Below are 20,249 nucleotides of genomic sequence, written 5' to 3'. Positions count from 1 at the left end.
TTGATAGCTCATGTGAATGAGCTTTTACTAATTTCTCGGGAATTCCATTTATGCCTTTTATTGTTCATTCAATAAATTAATGCAAATAAAGGTTATCTAGAAAATAATCAACATAAAAGTTAAAAATAATATATTTTATGTATTGAGAGCAATAGTTTGTTTTATTGTTACAAATTTCAATTAATAGATTTAACTTTTATACAGAGTTCAAAACCTAATTATTACAGTGCCAGATTTTGTATGCGCTAAGGTATCAACAATCATTTTTGATTAACATGTGTTAGAGCTGCTGTCCAGGATTTTAATAAAGTCAGTTATTTTAGTGTTATGAATAAGCTTTCTATTAACTCAGTAGTTTTACCATAAACAGTCTTCCAGATAAAAAACCCATAAAGTATGACATCAACTTTTTGCACACAACTAGTGAAAAACTGTAGCTAATGAAGTTTGATCACGACATCAAAAAAATCCAAATTTCTATGAAAAATGAATGAAAGCTTTCATATTCAATTGCAATATCCACGTTACAAATACTGGTAGAGTGAGTTATCATCACAGTAAATTTTCACAGTATTCAACTTTAAATAAAAGTGTTTTAATTTTTAGCTCCATATGATTCCTTCATGTGTTTCTATTTTATGTCTTCTATCTTTTATTTTTATGTTGAATCTTCTTTTAATGTAGAGTGTAGGAAATTTGTTTGGTAATAAATAGCATAATCCATATTTATACAATTAATTGATAATGATATATTCAACAACAGCTTCAGAATGGACTTATGTTAAAGTGATATTCAAATTGTTTTATCAAATCTGAACCTTCATTTAATAATGAAAGAACTGTGTAACTAACATAAACGTTGTTATCAATGCTTGTGGATCATTGTGAATATAACTGTGTGGTACGTTTCATCTGATGATCACTGGAAACAAAATTTATTTTGGTAAATATTCTATGTTAGATGCATTGCATTGCTTATTGTTAGATAAATTCTGAAAACAGTCATCAGCATATACAGGACAAAGCAGTACTTATTTGACAAAACTTATTGATAAGATTAATAATTTTCTCCTTTATGTATGTAGTATATGTAAGTTTATGGTGGTATGTAATAGGTATAAAAATATTGAGCTTGATATCCATTTCAAAGTCAACAACATAAAATAGGGCTGGAATTAGATTATTGACTACATTTACAAATTGCATGTGATATTAAATAGGTAACATTAGTAAAACTGTGTTGGGGCATTTACTTAATAAAATGATAAAATGATTATCTATTTTACTCAAACATAATGTGCCTTAACTAAATTGCCTGCAATTTATATTGTTCACCATTGCTATAGAGTAAAATAGAAAACTGATTTCTATGCATTCGCAACCAATAATATTTATATATAGAATAACATAAATAATTTTTTCAAGTTTCTTAGAAAAAAACAAAAACATAACTAAACGTTCAAAAGATTGTGTAATAACCTATAGATTCCTTACAGTTATTTAATGGAAAATCATGAAGTAATAACATATAGTATAAGTAATATATGATAGAAAATTATTTTATGCATTATTATTTTTATGTATTTGCAACCAATAATATTTACATATATAGAATAACAGAAGTTTTTTTTTAATTTACATAAAAAAACAGAGAAAATTTAAAAAATGGTGTAATAACCTTTAAATTCCTTACAGTTATTTAATGGAAAATAATGGAATAATAACATATAGTATAAGTAATATATGATAGAAAGTGTTTGAAGTTAGAAGAGCTCTAGCCGACAATGGTCATGGTTTTGGCACTTTTACCATTGATTTATTACAGGACAACAATAGGTGAAAATATCCTTTGTCATTTTTATTTTTATGTTTTCTTTGATAATATGTTCGTTAAATATAAAAGGTTTTGCTGCCTCACTTCTGATATGTTAGACTCGTGAAGAGGTGGTTTAAAGCAAGTTAACATCATGCAAATTATTTTAGTTTTCAGAACATCGACTGACAGAGAACTATTTTAAGGTCGGTAACTAATTTTCATGTAGAAAAAAAAATAGAAAAATTTCTGCATATCATTTTGTATGCGATCTATAGATAGCTGGCAACAAGGAAACTAAAATGATTTTATTATTTAAGCAATGTTCTAAAATACCTGAATATCTTCTGAGACGTCCAAAGATACCATAAAACCTAAAAATTTGGTTATCAGAGAATGCTCACTATATGAGGCAATTCACACGGTTTCTATTCGATTCCCAATTTCTGCTTTAGTAGACAAAACTCTTTACAATATACTTAAATTTATTACAAGTTTTTTTTTCAGGAACATAATAATTAAACATGAACAGTTTAGATGGCCATCATCTTGTCATTTCGGATTTTTGAAGATATTTCAAAGAACTGGAAACTTGGACACTTTTAGCAGTTCAGGGAATTACCATTAAATAGGCACATTTGTAGCAACATTTAGGTAATTGAACATATTTGGTTTGAAAAGGGATTATTTGTCCTGAAGTTACATAGATTAGATTCAACAAAATAAACTCATATTTAGTATGATATAAAAGCTCATGTGTTCAGCTCCACAATGGTGTGCTCATACATAGCTTTACTATCATTATCTTGGACGTGTTATTTCAATGGAAAACCTCAAAAGCCGCCAGCCCCTGCGAAAAGGATTGTACTAAAGCGACCAGACTTGAAAGTGGTTACTCATTTTCAACCGACTAACTTTCATGCGATCTATCTTTAATACCGGTCATTTCTCTGACAACTGCTATAATTTAAGTTTACATATGTCAAAATGTAAATGTCAAAACATCCAAAAAGCATTATGATGTTATATTGTTTTTATTGAAATATTCATGTATTTTATAATGTAGTTAAATATGTAGTTTTAATAAATTTTACATTTTCTTCCACCGTTTCCTATTCTTATCAATTTTCTAGCCGACCAACATGACTCGTACTATACTATAGCTAAAGATTACCCATGGTAAAATATGTTGGACAAAACTTACTCATTAAAGAGCTACTCACAGTCATTTGCCTATTTATTATGATATACAGTAATACTTCAACTTACGAGTGCTCCAACGTATGAGAAACATGAGACACGAGCCAGCCTTAAAGCAAGTTTTAGCACTAACATACGAGCCATGTTTGAGATACGAGCACGTGAGTCAGTTGCCAAGTATGCCATAAGTGTTATATGACAACAGCATCAATCTGTATTTTTCAACGGCTCAGGTTATACTTTTGTTCGCGCCTTTGTGCGCGCTTTTCAGTGCAGAATTATGTGAATTAAAAGTACTGTGCGTAGACCAAAAGTTTGCGTTAGCTGCTATTGCATGTATTTAATTTTACCTTATAATTTATCACATTTCCTTGCATTATTTTTTATTTGTTGCTTTTTGAGGGCATGTGGTAAGTTAGGAGAATAACCAACATGTTCTTTCTGTTACAATATCTTGCTTTGAGTGTTTTATGTTGCATTTTTTAGAATATGGAAACCAATCAAAATATATTTAATTGATTTATATATAAATAAATTGCACCAACATGCGAGTAGATTGACATACGAGCTCAGTCTCGGAACGCGTTAAGCTCGTAAGTTGAAGTATGACTGTAACAGAATAATAACTGCATACAATAACAATATTGATTAACTTTACAAAATTACACCAAACGATACAATAAATTGCTCTAGTTCTTTTAATAGTCTGAACAAAACATAACATTTATCTCAAATTTTATCATAATTTCTATCTTGACGCTATCTTTGAGGCAGAACTAACCTCTCAGAACCGAGACAACCAGTGACAAAAAGCATTATCTGAAACCCAAAATTCAGGAGCAGTCTTTCAGCTTCTCTATGATACCTTTCTAAGAAAAGAGGAAGATGGGGCAAATGCCTGTTAACCCGGCATCCTCTAACTTGGATCAGATCTCCTATTGCACTGCAGTGACATTTGACTGCTAATATTGCATTTCTCAACCAGAAGTACCCTTTCTTTTTCCGTTATTACTTTGGTAGTGGGCTGTATGACAGGGGAATTTCTAGTAATAGTATTAATCTAATACGTTAGATTAAGAAAGGTGTGTATCAGAAAAATAATAAAACTTCAAAGGAATTTTGGTTAGTTACTACGCTTTGATTTTATTTTAACTCAGTTTTATGTAAAGTAACCAACTTATAGTAGTCAATATTTATTCAGCAGCAAGTTTATCATGGCTGCTCATAAAAACTTCATCGCAGTTCATACAAACTATGTGTATATTTACCACTCTGGGAGTTGGCTTATCCTGCAACGTAACAGGTCCAGCTCTTCAAGTGAACTCAATGCAGTGATAGACTCTGGGACCACTTTGATAGGGTTACCAGAGAGATTCAACTTTCTCAGCGATTTCAGAGAGGCCCAGCTGCAAACGAATTATATTAAACAGATTTTTCTTTCATGAAATGTTTATATCCTTAGCCTTGAATTTATTAAATTTGCTGAAAGATACAACTACGCTTTAAACACAGCAGTGATACACAGCTATACAGTAAGAACCTTTCTTTAACCAATCAAGTCATGATCATCCACTTTTTATTTAAAATATCATATACATGTAAATGAACTACAAATGTCAACCAGATGCTAAACTATCAAAGGGTTTCAACATTTTGCTTTAATTTTAACTGTGTTTGAGAGCTAAAGAGAGCTGATTTAAATTAGTATGTGAGCCATGAAATAAAAGTGATGTCTCAAAATTAAATGTGAGAATTAAAATTAACATAACATTTAAATTTAAATTAAATATCAATTAAAATTTAATATTGTAACTAGTATTTAATTATTAAAATTAATTAAATAATAAATCAAATGTTCAGAATTCAGTCCTGTGCGAGGCAAACCTTCTTCCTAAAGCTGTTAGCGAGGCGACAGACACAGCTGTTATTATATTAAATCTAAAGATTATCCATGCTAAATCATTTTGCACAATAATTACTCACCAAAGAACTCCTCACAATCAGAAAATCGTCCCAAATAACTGCATCAATAACACTATTGATTCCTTTAACAATTAAAATTAAACCAAAGCATAGAATACATTGTTTTATTTTCTCTAATACTCTGAACAAGACATAATCTGTATCTCTAGTTATGAAAACATTTCGAATAATGAGACTAACAATATGTTCTTCCCGGTAAATCAGTAAGTTTCAACATTGATTTTGTAAAAGCCAAAACTTATGAAAGAAAAATCATGAGGGTAAAACATTTCTAGTGCGACTTTTCATCACTACGCTTAATCTTTTTTCATAAGTCGTCTGATGTCTATCATATCATAAATAAATAGAACAAAAACAGAAGCGAGTGGCTAATTTGCAAAAAACTGGTTTCTTACAATAAGAAATACAGCTGCTAATGCAGCTAGTAATTGGTCTCAATAAAACTTGGTGGACTAATTTTATTAATAGAGATAAACAATCTACAAGTTAATAACTCTATGAGGCACTGAATACAAAATATCTTTTGACTCATTCGCAACCGACTAACTTTTATGTGATCTGCCTTTAACACCCGCCGTTTCTTAGAAAAATCTTATAATTTAAAAGTTGATTTGCACCAAAATTCACATTACAGTTATTTGATATCAAAAAATCCACGATGTCTGTCTCTGTTGTATTGTAAGTGCCAAATATGTAGAAATGCGATTACAAGCTCTTAAAAGCATAAAAACGAAAAGCCGCCGTAGATTGCAATCTGTTTATTTCTCTGACGTAGTCATTACAGTTTGGCTATCGTCTTGTCATGTGATGTTCTCACGTGAATTGAAAGGCCAATAAAAGGCTCTATATAAAACTTATCGTAGCATTAGTTTATGACCAACACTTGGTGTTTTACCAAAGACCCCGTATCAAATATAGATGCTCGCTACTTTACAGTTTTGGTTTGGCATTACAGTATCTAATGGTCGAGTCGTAATCTGATCATGTGACCCAATACTTCACAAATAATTTTTGCAGCACTTTTGGATTATCGCAGGTGACCAAAAGGTTCATCATGATTATCAGACAATGATATGTACTCCTTCAAGCTTGGGTTAAAAATTAAATGAACTTTTCGGTAAGCTATAAGATAACACTGCTAAGAGTGACAGCATTACAATGATGATAAAACAGACGCGTAAGAACAATAGACATAGTTTTATTGAATGCGTGAAGAATATTTGTAAAAATATTTTGACAACTGAGGTTGCATGAAAGTGTAAACAGGAACCATCCTGTAACCACTACGCCCCATTTGAGCCGTTTTGGAAACCTAATCCAAATTACGGCGGTCTCGTGTGGCTTCGATTAACTGTTCGTTTTCTAGCAATTTGATGTTTTAGTGTTCATGTTTAAATATCATTTAAAATTGTAATTTCAGTAATTTTTTACATTTTTTTACTATTTCCGACCTATAAAAAAGTGCTAATAGTAATGAGTTTGGTTGCTCTGAGACCTCTTCAGTAAATAAAGATAGATCTGTTATATGACAGGTTTAGAGGATTTTTGAATATTGCTGTCAGAAGTTTAGATAAGGTCGGACCACTGCTGTAAGAAACTAAACAAAATTTTCCATAATATCAGCAAGTTCTATGGTGAGCATTAACATATTTGAAATCATTAACTAACAATAATTTAGTCTTCGTAAGAATATTTAGCATTTTTTGTGGCTGCCATTTGTATTTTGACCGGTTTAAAGAAGCCCATCTTTAACCAATAACAGCGGTTTTGGTAAAAACTCAATGCAGGTTTAAATTGGTTCAGACTACTCAAGGTTTAAGTAATCTGAATAAAACAGCAATAACAATATTAATACTTTAGATTAATAATAGTAATAATCTACATGTACTACGTTAGATTAAGAAAGGTGCGTATCAGAAAAATAATGAAACTTCATAAAAGTTTTGGATAATTCCTACACTTTGATTCTATTTTATTACATTTTTAGGGTAAAGTAACCAACTTATAGTAGTCAATATTTAATCAGCAGCAATTTTATCATGGCTGCTCATAAAAACTTCATCACATTTCATACATACTATGTGTATATTTACCTATCTGGGAGTTGCCTTATCTTGCAATATTTCAGGTTCAGCTCTTCTAGTAAACTCAATTCAGTGATAGACTCAGGGAGCACTCCAATAGGATTACCATAGAGATTCAACTTTTTCAGCGATGTCACAGAGGCCAAGCTGCAAATGAACTATATTGAACAGATTTTTTCTCTCATGAAATGTTCATATCCTCAGCCTTGAAATTATTAAATTTGCTAAAACATACAAATTTGCTTTGACACAAGCAGTGATATACAGTTTTACAGTGAAAATCTTTCCTTAAACAATCAAGTCATTATCATCAACTTTTTATTTAAAATATCACATAAATGAGCTACAAATGTCCACCAATTGATAAACTATCAAAGGTTTTCAACATTTTGCTTTAATATTTAACTATGTTTGAGCGCTGAAGAGAGCTGAATTAAATTAGCACGTGAGCCATGAAATAAAAGTCATGTCTCAAAATTAAATGTAGGGATTAAAATCAACATAACATTTAAATTAAATTTAAATATTAATTAAAATTAAATATTTTAACTAATATTCAAATATTAAAATTATTAAATATTAAATCAAATATTCAGATTTCATTTCTGTTCGGTGCAAACCTTATTCCTAAAGCTTTTAGTGAGGCGATACACACAGCTCTTATTATATTAAACCTAAAGATTATCCATGCTAAACATTTTGGACCAGAATTACTCACCAAAAAGCTCCTAACAATCAGGTGCTTACTTATTCTGAGACAATAAAATAACTGCATCAATCACACTAATGACTAACTTTACAAATGGAATTAAACCAGATCAAAGAATGCATTGTTTTAGTGCCTCTAATACTCTGAACAAGACATAATCTGCATCTCTAGTTATGAAAACATTCCGAATAATGAGACTAACAATATATTCTTCCTGGTAAATCAGTAAGTTTCAACATTGATTTAGAAAAAGCTACAAATTTAGTAAGAGAAATATCATGTGAGTAAAACCTTTCTACTGCAACTATTCATCACTGCGCTTAATTTTTTTTCATAAGTCATCTGATGTCTATCATATCATAAATAAATGGAACAAAAACAGAAGCGAGAGTCTAATTTGCAAAAAACTGATTTCTTACAATAAGAAATACAGCTACTAATGCAGCTAGTAATTAGTCTCAATAAAACTTAGTAAACTAATTTTATTAATAGAGATAAACAATCTACAAGTTAATAACTCTATGAGGCACTGAATACAAAATATCTATTGACTCATTCGCAACCGACTAACTTTCATGTGATCCACCTTTAACACCCGCCATTTCTCAAAAAATGGCTATAATTTAAAAGTTGACTTGCACCAAATTTCACATTACAGTTTTTTGGTATAAAAAGATCCATTATGTCTTCTTCTGTTGTGTTGTAGGTGCAAAACATGTGGAAATGCAATTACAAGCTTTTAAGAGCACAAAAATGAAAAGCCGTCGTAGATTGCAATGTTTGTTTATCTGACGTAGTCATTACAGTTTGGCTATCGTCTTGTCACGTGATTTTCTCACGTAAATTGAAAGGCCAATAAAAAGCTCAATATAAAACTTATCGTAGTACTAGTTTATGACAAAAACTTCGGGCTTTACCAAAGACCCCGCATCAAATATAGATGCTCACTACTTTACAGTTTTGTTTCGGAATTATTCAATCGTCAAGTCGTCATCTGATCGTGTGACCCAATACTTCGCATATAAGTTTTTAAGCACTTTTCGATTATCACAAGTGACCAACAGGCTCGTCATAATTTTAAGACAATGATATGTACTCCTTTGAGCTAAGTTTAAGAGTTAAAAGAACTTTTACGGTTAGTTAAAAGATAACCCTGCTAAAAGTGGCAGCATTATAATGATGATAAAACAGACGCGTATGAACAATAGACATGGTTTTATTGAATGCGTGAAGTATATTTGTGAAAATGTTTCGACGAATAAAGTTGTATGAACGTGAAAACAAGAACCATCCTGCAACCACTACGTCCCATTTGAGCCGTTTTGGAAAGCGAATCCCAACTACTGCGGTCTTGTGTGGGTGCGATTAACTGTTCGTCTTTTAGCTTTTAAAAGCTTGTAATGACATTCCCATATATTTTGCACCTACATACAACAGAGTAATACATGGTGAATACTATTCTACTAAATAACTGTAATGTGAATTTTGTTGCAAGTCAACCTTTAAGTTTTGGTGTTTCAAAAGGGCAATTTGATGTTTTAGTGTTCATATTCAAATATCCATTTAAATCGTAGTTCAGTAAATTTTGACATTTTTTCTAATATTTCCTATCCTTAATAATTTTCGGCGCATTTGTAAGTTAAAAAAAATTTCATTGCTAATATCAATGGGCTTGGTTGCTCTGAGACCTCTTCAGTAAATAAAGATAGATCTGTTATATGACAGGTTTATAAGATTATTAAATATTGCTGTCAGAATTTTAGATAAGGCCGGACCACTGCTGTAGGAAAGTAAACAAAATTTTCCCTTACTATCAGCAAGTTTCATGGTGAGCATTAACAAAGTTGAAATCATTAACTAACAATAATTTAATCTTCGTAAGAACAATTAGCAATTTTTTGTGGCTGCCATTTATGTTTTGATCGGTTTACCGAAGCCCATCTTTTACCAATAACAGCGGTTTTGGTAAAAACACAATGCAGGTTAAAATTGGTTCAGACTACTCAAGGTTTAAGTAATCTGAATTATACAGCAATAACAATATTAATACTTTAGATTAATAATAGTAATAATATACTATGTTAGATTAAGAAAGGTGTGTATCAAAAAAATAATCAAACTTCATAAAAGTTTTGGATAATTCCTACACTTTGATTCTATTTTAATACATTTTTAGGGTAAAGTAACCAACTTATAGTAGTTGATATTAAATCAGCAGCAAGTTTATCATGGCTGCTGATAAAAACTTCATCGCCGTTCATACAAACTATGTGTATATTTACCTCTCTGGGAGTTGGCTTATCTTGCAATATGACAGGTTCAGCTCTTCTAGTGAACTCAATGCAGTGATAGACTCAAGGAGCACTTCAATAAGATTATGAGAGAGATTCAACTTTCTCAGCGATGTCAGAGAGGCTAAGCTGCAAATGAATTATTTTAAACAGATTTTTCTCTTGTGATATGTTAATATCCTTAACCTTGCTTTTTTAAATTTGCTAAAAGATACAAATTTGCTTTGAACACAGCAGTAATACCCGTCTATACAGTAGTAACTATTCTTTAACCTATGATTTCATAACCATCAACTTTTTATTTAAAATATCATATAAATGTGCTACAACTGTTAAGGTTATGATGAGATTATGAATGAGATTTTTCATGTAGTCAGATCCACTCTATTGTGCAGTGTATGTTATCAGTAGTGTAGGATCTAGTGATGTGCTATGCCTTGGAAAATACCTTACGGATGCAGCAGATAGCATATCCAACCGCTGCTTCATTGATAAAAAACCTTAATCAGACTTTTTATGGTCTCCGACAGCATCATTATGCTAACATTGTACATTCAAACTGCAATGTGCATCTTTGTGGCATAAAATGCTTAATCAGTACTTTTTAAAGGCCGGTAACAATGTAAGATCATTGTAAGATGTAACAATGACTGTAAAATTCATCTGTAGCTGTTGTTGTGCTGCTATTTCTAACCTGAGTTAGTTCTTAAAACTCTGATGCACCTTGGCTCAATATCCAGTGCTATACAGATCTCTTTTTACACAGTTTCTGTAATGTATAAGTTTAATCATCTGATTACACTAATTCATGCATTTCCTTGTTTGCATAATCTTATTTATCCTCTATTTCAACTGTTTTTGATTTCCGTTTAGTTGTTGCAGTAGTTTAATCCATCTTTTACAGATACTATATTATACATATCAGGCATTCATGAGCATTATCACTTAAATCTTGAAAACGGTTTCTGTTTTGGCAGCATATGTGTTATTTTTATCAAAATACTTCATGTGTCAAGTTTCTCCATTATGGTTTATGCATATGTAATATAATTTTAATATAACGGAAAAGTTGTCATTTGCCTGAATATATCATTTGCTGATAGAACATTTATCTAAAATGAGATTTCATGGACTTTTCCTAATTTTCAAACTCAGCAAAGGTGACATTTTAGATTTTTGAAAAACATTGTTGGACAGTTGAAATAAACATTTAGCTAATTTACTCATATTACTTTCGGGGCACAAAACAATACAATGTTGCGAACTGAACTATCATTCTTTAAAAACATGTTAAAGTGTTGGGTTATTTGAAAGATTGTAGCTACAGCAACAAGCACTAATAGAAAGTAAATTATAACTAAAACCATATTAGTACAAAAATAAGGTAATGATAGACCAATAGTACAATTTCAATAAAATCTTACATTAAAACAGATATGTGTCTCATTGCGATTTCTCATAATTAGATAAAATATAGATGATATCAAAAAGCAAAAAATGTTTAAGTTATGTCGGTGCATTTGCATCTTCAGATGATAAAACAAAAAAAGATCAGCTAGTGCCTTTGGTACACTTTCACACAAAATACTTGTACTACCAGGTCTATGTTGGCATTGTTATAAGTGAACAGTGAAAAGAAATTATTGATTAAAATAAATTTTCAAATATTATATGTACATTAAAATGACAAAAATAGTTTACTAATTAAGAAGATTACCAATTAAACATTTTAAAAAAATGAAAAGTAAGTTTTAGGTTCCATACAGTTATCTTGGTGTAAATCATGAAATAATTAAATATAATATAAACTATGATATATGATATTCTTCTAAACTTACATAGAAAAAAGGTACTGATAGTTGAGAAATGCAATATTACCAGTCAAATGGCACTACAGTGCAATAGAATAACTGCAATGGTAGCCGTAATGTACTGGGTGTTATTATGTACAACAGACAGCAATAATGAAAGGAAAAGATTATGTTTATATCTTTCCCCACAATAGGAGAAATGCAATATTAGAAGTAAAATGCGCTGATTTTATTAGAATAGCCAATATTATTAAAGGTTTACTTGCAACAAAATTTACATTATAGTTTTTTGGTATCAAAAGATATACCATGTCTTACTCTGTTGTGCTGTAAGTGCCAAATATGTGGAAATGTGATTACAAGCTCTTAAAAGCTCAAAAACGAAAAGCGGTCGTAGATTGGAATCTCTTTATTTCGAGGATGTAGTCACAAAATTTGGTTATCGTCTTTTCACATATGTTCTCACATGAATTGAAAAGCCCATACAAAGCTCAATATAAAACTTATCGTAGTACTAGTTTATGACAAAAACTTCGGGTTTTACCGAAGACCCCATATCAAATATAAATGCTCGCTACTTTACAGTTCTGATCATGTGACCCAATACTTCGCATATGATTTTTGAGGCACTTTTCGATTATTACAGGTGACCAACAGGCTTTTCATGAGTTTAAGACAATTATATGTACTCCTTCCAATTAAAGTTAAAAGGTTTAACAATTTTTTACGGTAAGTTATAAGATATCAGTGCTAACAGTGACAGCATTACAATGACGATAAAAGCAGACGCATAAGAACAATAGGCATAGTTTTATTGAATGCGTGAAGTATATTTGTGAAAATATTTCGACGAATAAGGTTGCAAAAAAAGTTTAAACAGAAACCATCTCTCACAACTACATCACATTTGAGCCGTTTTGGAAAGGGAATCCAAACTACGGCGGTCTCGTGTGGCAGCGATTTTCTGTTCGTTTTTAAGTTTTTAAGAGCTTTTAATCACCTTTCCACATATTTTGCACCTACAACACAACAGAGTAAGACAAGGTAAATCTTTTGATATCAAATGACAGTAATGAGAATTTTGTTGCAAGTCAACCTTCAATATAGTGATACAGTAATAATAGAAAACCAATGCACAATTTTGTTTACATTTCAAAACGTCATAGCTAACAATATCAAGAAGTAGGGATATTCGTACAGATTTTTAGAAAATCTATTTAAAAAAACTATTTAGAAAAAATAATAACAATAACATATTGCCCAACATCGGTCCCTATATACTTCGATATTGTAACTTTGAACGCTTATTCTTGTAATTAAACCTCATAAAATCGAATAATTATTCCTACATGTATAATTAAATATTGTGATAATCTCATGCCTATCGTTAGAAAAAATATCATTGTCAATTCCTTTACTTTCACTGCTTTGGACATCAGTTGGAATACCAAAGTACTCATAAGTGTCCAAATGTCGGTTACTTTCAAATCGACAAAAAAGAAACAAACTTTTCAGTACTTCTATGTTAATTACAGAAACCTGCGGCAATTGGACCATGCTATATACTGGTAAATGTGATTGTTTTATTTAGTGCGCATGACTCGATGGTTCTAAATTTTGTTGCTCGGCATTTTGTTCGCCTGTCCTGATTTTGATAGAAATAAGGCTTTTCAAGTATTACCAACAATTTTAGGCAAATTAATCTGTATATTTATGTATAATCCAATCAGATGGGAAAGGTTTAGGAATTTTTTTACAAATAAATAAGACTTGGTAACATATTTAAATAGGCTTATATGTGTTTTGTATCGTTATTATACTTAAACAACTCCATTAAAAATGGTTAAATTTGTTGATGAGATTTTGGTGCAATGGTTGGCGACGGCTGTTGAGAAAATTTTTTCGTGAGTTGTGTGCACATATGCGTTTATCATAAATCTCCCAAACCATCGCTTGGCTCATGTTTGGTCGTGGAATTACCTTTTTCCTCAGCAACATCATAATTAAATATGAGTTTAATTACCTCTTTTTTGATATACTCGGTTTGGGAAGAGATTTTAAAAAAACAGAAATTTAAAAAAATCTTCAAATGTTCATACCTCAAAATTGACAAGAAAATATTTTTAATGCTGATGAATCTTTTTCTGAAAAATTCAAACAAATTTAAAAGTCTTTGCGTATAATTTTGTATGGAATGTATAACTAGTTAAGAGCAGCCAATGTAAGAAGGTTTTACTATATTCACACTAACTTTTTATAATCTCTTTAATGTTGACCCTCTGGGATGAGAAAAGCTAGATAGTCAGACAATACAAAACATCACTTAATTATCCAACTTCAACAATGACTGAAATCAAGTAATCAATTAATTCTCATCAAATGAGAAAATTTGCAAAATATTTTAAACAGTTGAAATCAATTTCAGTGTATCCTCCGTTAGTTCATTGTAAATATAGTTTTAATTTTCTGATGAAGAGCCAGTAGGCAAGTTGCAGTTCTGACCAAAAACGGTTTTGTTCAAACATTATACTGAGTTATATATACATAATATACCATTTTTATAAACCAATTGCGTAATTATATAGTTTTTACATTGCTACATCTTTTCTCTCTCACTCTCAGTAGAGTTTAGCTAACATGTGTGCAAAAGTTTTCTCAAGTGTTCCAAGGTTACAAGTCATATCGTGATACTGATGCATATATGAATAATACATAAACAATATATAAATGATGTCCAGATAACTTAATAACCAACAGTTCATGCGGATAACACTTGTATGCCGTTGAATTATCATGAATTGTGCTAACAGGGAATAGAATATTTTTATCATAATGGTACTGTATATCAAACAAAGTTTCAATAGTAACAAAATAGTTACTAAATGTTATGATGATTTATGATCATTACTTAAGGGCATAAAGTCTCCTGTAAGACAAAGATTATTGGCAGTAACAGAGTTTTAAAATTATGAATTTAATTTTGGCAGCATATCAGCTGTGTGAGTAAAAACCATTTGTCAATATTTTGTCTATCACTACATAATGGTTGTTTACATCAATAGTGTCTAAGATATTGGTATTATGCTGCTAATTGATTATCAACAAAGTTTTATAACAGTAACTAGCAGTATAAGTAAGCATAACATCAACTATTTAGAAGGTTTTTAGTCAGTATTCAGGATAAAATTTTATTCTGTAATCAAAAAACTTTATTTTGAGCACTTTACAAAGTAATGATTTCAGCATTGTCAAAGGTTGTTGCATACACTTTGTGTCAATAATTTTCCTATTTGGTATACTACTCCAACAATTTTCTTTGAAATCTTCATAAGTACTATATATTTATAAATCCTGCTTAATATTTATACATACTATAAATATATTTTATCTGAACAATAAAATAGGTGGTAAGTTTTGAGCAGAGTATCAATGAAAATACTTTGTTTGAAAGAAAATATTTTTAAAAGGGTTGCTTTGTGTTCTGAAGGAGTTGTAGCTAGAATGGATTGCAAGTACATGTATGTATTTATCTGTATAGAATAGTTAAATCTTATTCTAAGATGTTTACAAAAAAACACCTTTATATAGGGTATAACAAAGTTCAATTCTCACATTCAAACAGTAAAGTTCGGAACTTTTGTAAAATTTAGCAAGTATACAATATACATCATCAGCTTTGTGTTTTTTTTTAAATACCTCAAAAACTACACATACTCACATAAATATAATTATGAATTTATATGCATTTGTGGTGAATTTGCTCATATAAGAACAAAAATATGAATTTTCTATTTTTTTGAATTACCAGTTAGACTTTGATAGTAAATAATTGTATCACTGCCTTTGAATACCACACATAATGCTGACGGCTACTCTTTTACCCTACTGTAAGATTAGTATACTACAAAACATCAGAAATTTTTCGGTTAAAGTCCATTTTCAAAATTTTTGCATTATCCCCATTAGTCTCGACCTTTAAAATACACATTTTTGAATTATACACAAAAGGCTCTACAATAATTGCTTATGTAATCAGCTAGTGTGGTTTGCAAATTTTCAGGGTGTTTACCCAAAAGAACTTAAACAAATAAAGGGTATGTTGTGGTTACCACCAACAAGGTACAGTCCTTGAGAGAATAAAAACCTTTTTACTACCTTTTTAGTTATAACATATGCTGAACCCTGGCTTTGAAGTGGGACTTACCATTTATGATATTTATATTAATAATATTTATATATCATATATATTATATATGATATATTTACATATATGTAAATCTTTTATATGTCATTGAACCTAAATACAGATTATGGCTTTTATATAAGAAAAGATGCAATCACGGCACTACAGAGTAATTCTTATTTGTCACTTGTCAGGGATTTGATTGATATTGTTGTAGCGCATGTCAACTACTTCTGATGAAGCCAATTATTTCACTACCTTTGGAAACTACCGAAGAAAGAAATGACCAGAATCTTGGAATGGTGAAAAGGGGTTGCGTTCACCGCTGATCACTTGTCAACAGAACAACGTGGCAGCACTTGGCTCTTTGATGTTATATTTTTCTTTTATAATTCTCTATATTTTTCTGAGTGTTTTTACATTATTCTTTTCATTTTTAATACTGTGATACTTCATAAAGATTGAAAAATTTAATTTAAAAATAATTACCAGCTGGGAAGAATTTCTATTTCGCAGTCATTAACATGAAGCTCTTTGAGAGAGTTTGCCGGCAAACTTGGCCATTCTAGTGAGAGGTCAATCTTGTGAAGTTCTAACTTCTCAAGGCTGGTGAAAGTTTCTAGACTAAAATACATTTCAAACGGCCATTTAAACCGGTGAAAGCACTGTGAGCATAAGCTATACCAAAATGTATCAATGCCTTTTATTGCACAGTTTCCAAATCCTACCTTCCTACTGCAGAAGTGTATCTCAAATGTAAATGTGTCATGTGAGGGGCAATGTCAGCTAGTGACAGGTGGCAATCGTTATTGTTAGGTGAGTTATATGATGCTCTCCAATATCTGTTTTAATTTCTTGCTCACCATTTCTATGTTTACACACGAGGTCTCTAAGCTCACCATTCCATTCTGGCTCCCCAGAGTGTCTGTAGCCCAGTTTGGTTGCTGAAAATGGTAAAAAGAGCAATAGTAAATAAAATGTGTTTAAAGATGTAGTTGCACAATTAAAGTCATTCAAATATAAAATTTTTTTAGCCAATAATCAGCAAAAAATTAAGGAGGTCATAATAAATGTTGTTGCTAGCAAACTCGTTGGCTGTAATTTTGAAGATTCTCATCGTTAGAAAATATACCTATTTACTGAATCCCGCATACTGAATCGACACGATTTATTGTTAAAGTTTAGGGAAAATAGCCTATAGTTAGAGCTGGCGGGCATTAGCAGTGTTATGTTGCAGAGGAAGCTAAGAGAATAGAGGTAAATCCATCTTGAACTTTGAGTCTATCCTATATATATACATGTATATACTTAACTAGAAGTAATAACTTTACTAGTCATGGATACATTCACTAATTAACAAAATTATACCTTGTTGCTATCACCAATCATCATTTCATAAGTTTTTGGATGTCTCACCTAGGTATAATGTTTGTGTTAGATTTTCCATAGCGGTTTTAGCCAGTAAATCAGATTCATGATTAGAATTTATGTTTACTTTTTACTTGCAGAAAGTGAGGAAAATAGATTGATCAATCTTTATCTTTAACTCCCAGAAAAAAAACCTTTGAATTGTTGGCTTGGCATGTTGTTGTTGAAAGTTTGTTCATTTTGTAATTCTACACTTAAACTTACAGAACAATGTATCTATTAATGATATGTATTCATCACATTGTTGTATTGATTACAAAATGTTTAGGCGGCAACACCAGCACAACAGTGATGTCAGTGTAGAAACTGTCATGCATGAAGAAAGAGGGACATGAATTTGTGCTGCACGAATCATGACATAGTGGAGAAGCAGCCCAGGGCTATCTTTCACTCTTATTTATATAAATATGGCGAATAAAGTAAGACCAGATTGTTTGGCAAAATTTTATGCAGAGTGTAATACTATTGTTTCTACACCTATACCTGATCATATTTATAAGTTCTAGGACAACTTTTTATTTTGAGAGAGGACAACTCTTAAATTTTTTAGAATTCTCTCTTTTTTCTGTTTTGTATTGGTGATATGAGTCAGGTGTTCACATTTTAGAGGTATAAAAGCCTGGATGATGAGGAGAGTGTTTTGTATTGTTTGGAAAAGTGTGGTGAAACTTTGGTTAGGGTTTTTCAGAAAAGTACCGATGAAGCTGACAAGTTTGCTATAAAAACTGCAGCAGTACTGCTTGACCAAGCTATATATTGTGAAGCATAAAATATTCGCTTCCTCAATCCCACTTTCATGTCAAGACTTGTCCCTAGATTAGGAGATTTCCACACCGTGATGGCTTTTCTTGGTGTGATAGGAAAAAGGTATGGTGATGCTGGGTGAGCCAAAATAGTCACAAAATCGCAATGTATCACTGAAGGAAGCCTTAAAGGGGTGATCAATGGTCATACTTATAATAGGTCCATCATTGCACACAAACTCTGCATGGAAAAACTGTGTGACCTATTGTTGGATGATTCCGCTGAAGGCCTTGAATCCTCTAGTGCCCTTGACCCTCTTAGTTTGGATGTTAGTAGAGCTGTTTTCAATCGGACTTAATGTAATGAATCTGAACTCGCCCACATGAATCAGGCATTCCAAGATTTTATAGTCACCTCTTCCATAGGCAACCCCGCACTTAGATTCTGGGTATAGTATATTGAAGTGGTGACACAGCTGCTAAATTCTTTTTGAGCTGCAAGGTAATATGATTGGAACCTCCATGTCAATTAACTACAACGACTCTTGCTATGAGTTTTTGCATACGACCATTTCAACTATGCAAGCTATGGCGCACTTTACTATATGGAGATGATGCAGCTGGCAAATACTCACCCTCTAATTTACCCAGCAATGGCAGATCACCGTGGGTTTTTTTTAATATGAGCATCACCGATGATTCTCCAGTGTTGCCTGTGACATGGCGATAAAACAAACCGTCAACCGAGATTCCAAATCACAGGGAGGTCTCATTGAATTCACAAAAACTCAATCTGCCTGACAAAGATGTATCATGGCTCATCCACAAAGGACAGCTGTGCACACAGAAATAAAGAAGCTTTTAAAATTGGACTCCACTAGCTCAGACAAGCACGGCTTGTCAGAATCAGCATTGGAAGCTTTCGAAGACACAATATGTCTCATCAAATAAATCATATCAGCTCGAATCAACCTATTCAAGTACAAAGATAAAAACCTCATCTTTATCGTCAATAGAGTCAAGGCTTCAACTGACATTGCCTATGAATTACAAAATGCAAAACAGATCGAAGAAAAGCAGTTTGAAGATTTTGTTACCAAACAGATAACAACTCAAGAAATAGAACTCAATGCGTCAATAAAGGCAAAAAAACTAAAAGTTTTTGCTTTGAGTCAAAGTGCTAAGAAAACTTTTAGTAAAAAAATTCTACAGTGTACAGAGCGGATCTTTGATCGCCTTCTTGTAATCAGCCAGCAGAGGAACATTGATCTTAGAAAAGCACTTTTTATTTCATTGGCAATGTAAGCTGAAGTGTGGCAAATGTGTAGGGAATGATGATGAAGACAGTTAATTCGACCTTTATGGCAGCATTGGAGAAAAAGCTAAAGCCACATCCAACATGTTAAACAAAATTTGAAAACTTTTCAAATTTGATGCTAGGGTCATTGATGGAATGGGTGAGATTCAAGCTTTGAAACCTCCAGCAGCATTTTGAATGGTTGCTAGTGTCCTATTGAAAAGGCTAGCATCAATCGCTACATCATATGGTTCTTCTCGGGTAGATTTAGTCTGTGATAGCTATCCTGAGGCGAGCATCAAATCAACAGAATGAATGCATCGTGGATTGAAAGGTAGTTAAAACGTGACAATTTTTAAACCAAATCAAACGGTACCAAATTGATCAGACTTTGTGGCAGAAGGTGTTTAAAAGAAGCTTTGGTGGCTTTCTTGAGTAAGGAGTGGAGCAGTGCACAGATCAAACAGGATCTTGATGTATACATAGCATTTTCTTCCAAGTGCAACAAAATCAGTTTTCAAATTGATGGGAAAACCAGTAACAAAAATATAGTGAGTCTAGCATCAGATCATGAGGAAGCTGACACAAGAATGATAGCACATATAATGTCCATCATGGAAGACAAAGGATCGAACTGTACGGTGATGATAAAGTGTCAAGATACAGATGTGTTTATGATTCGTATATCTTGCGTACATGAGCTTCCA

The sequence above is a fragment of the Watersipora subatra genome, chromosome 3, assembly GCF_963576615.1.
Source record: "Watersipora subatra chromosome 3, tzWatSuba1.1, whole genome shotgun sequence".
Lineage (NCBI taxonomy): Eukaryota > Metazoa > Bryozoa > Gymnolaemata > Cheilostomatida > Watersiporidae > Watersipora > Watersipora subatra.
The sequence above is the reverse complement of the archived record's forward strand: the minus strand, read 5'-3'. Positions refer to the sequence as shown.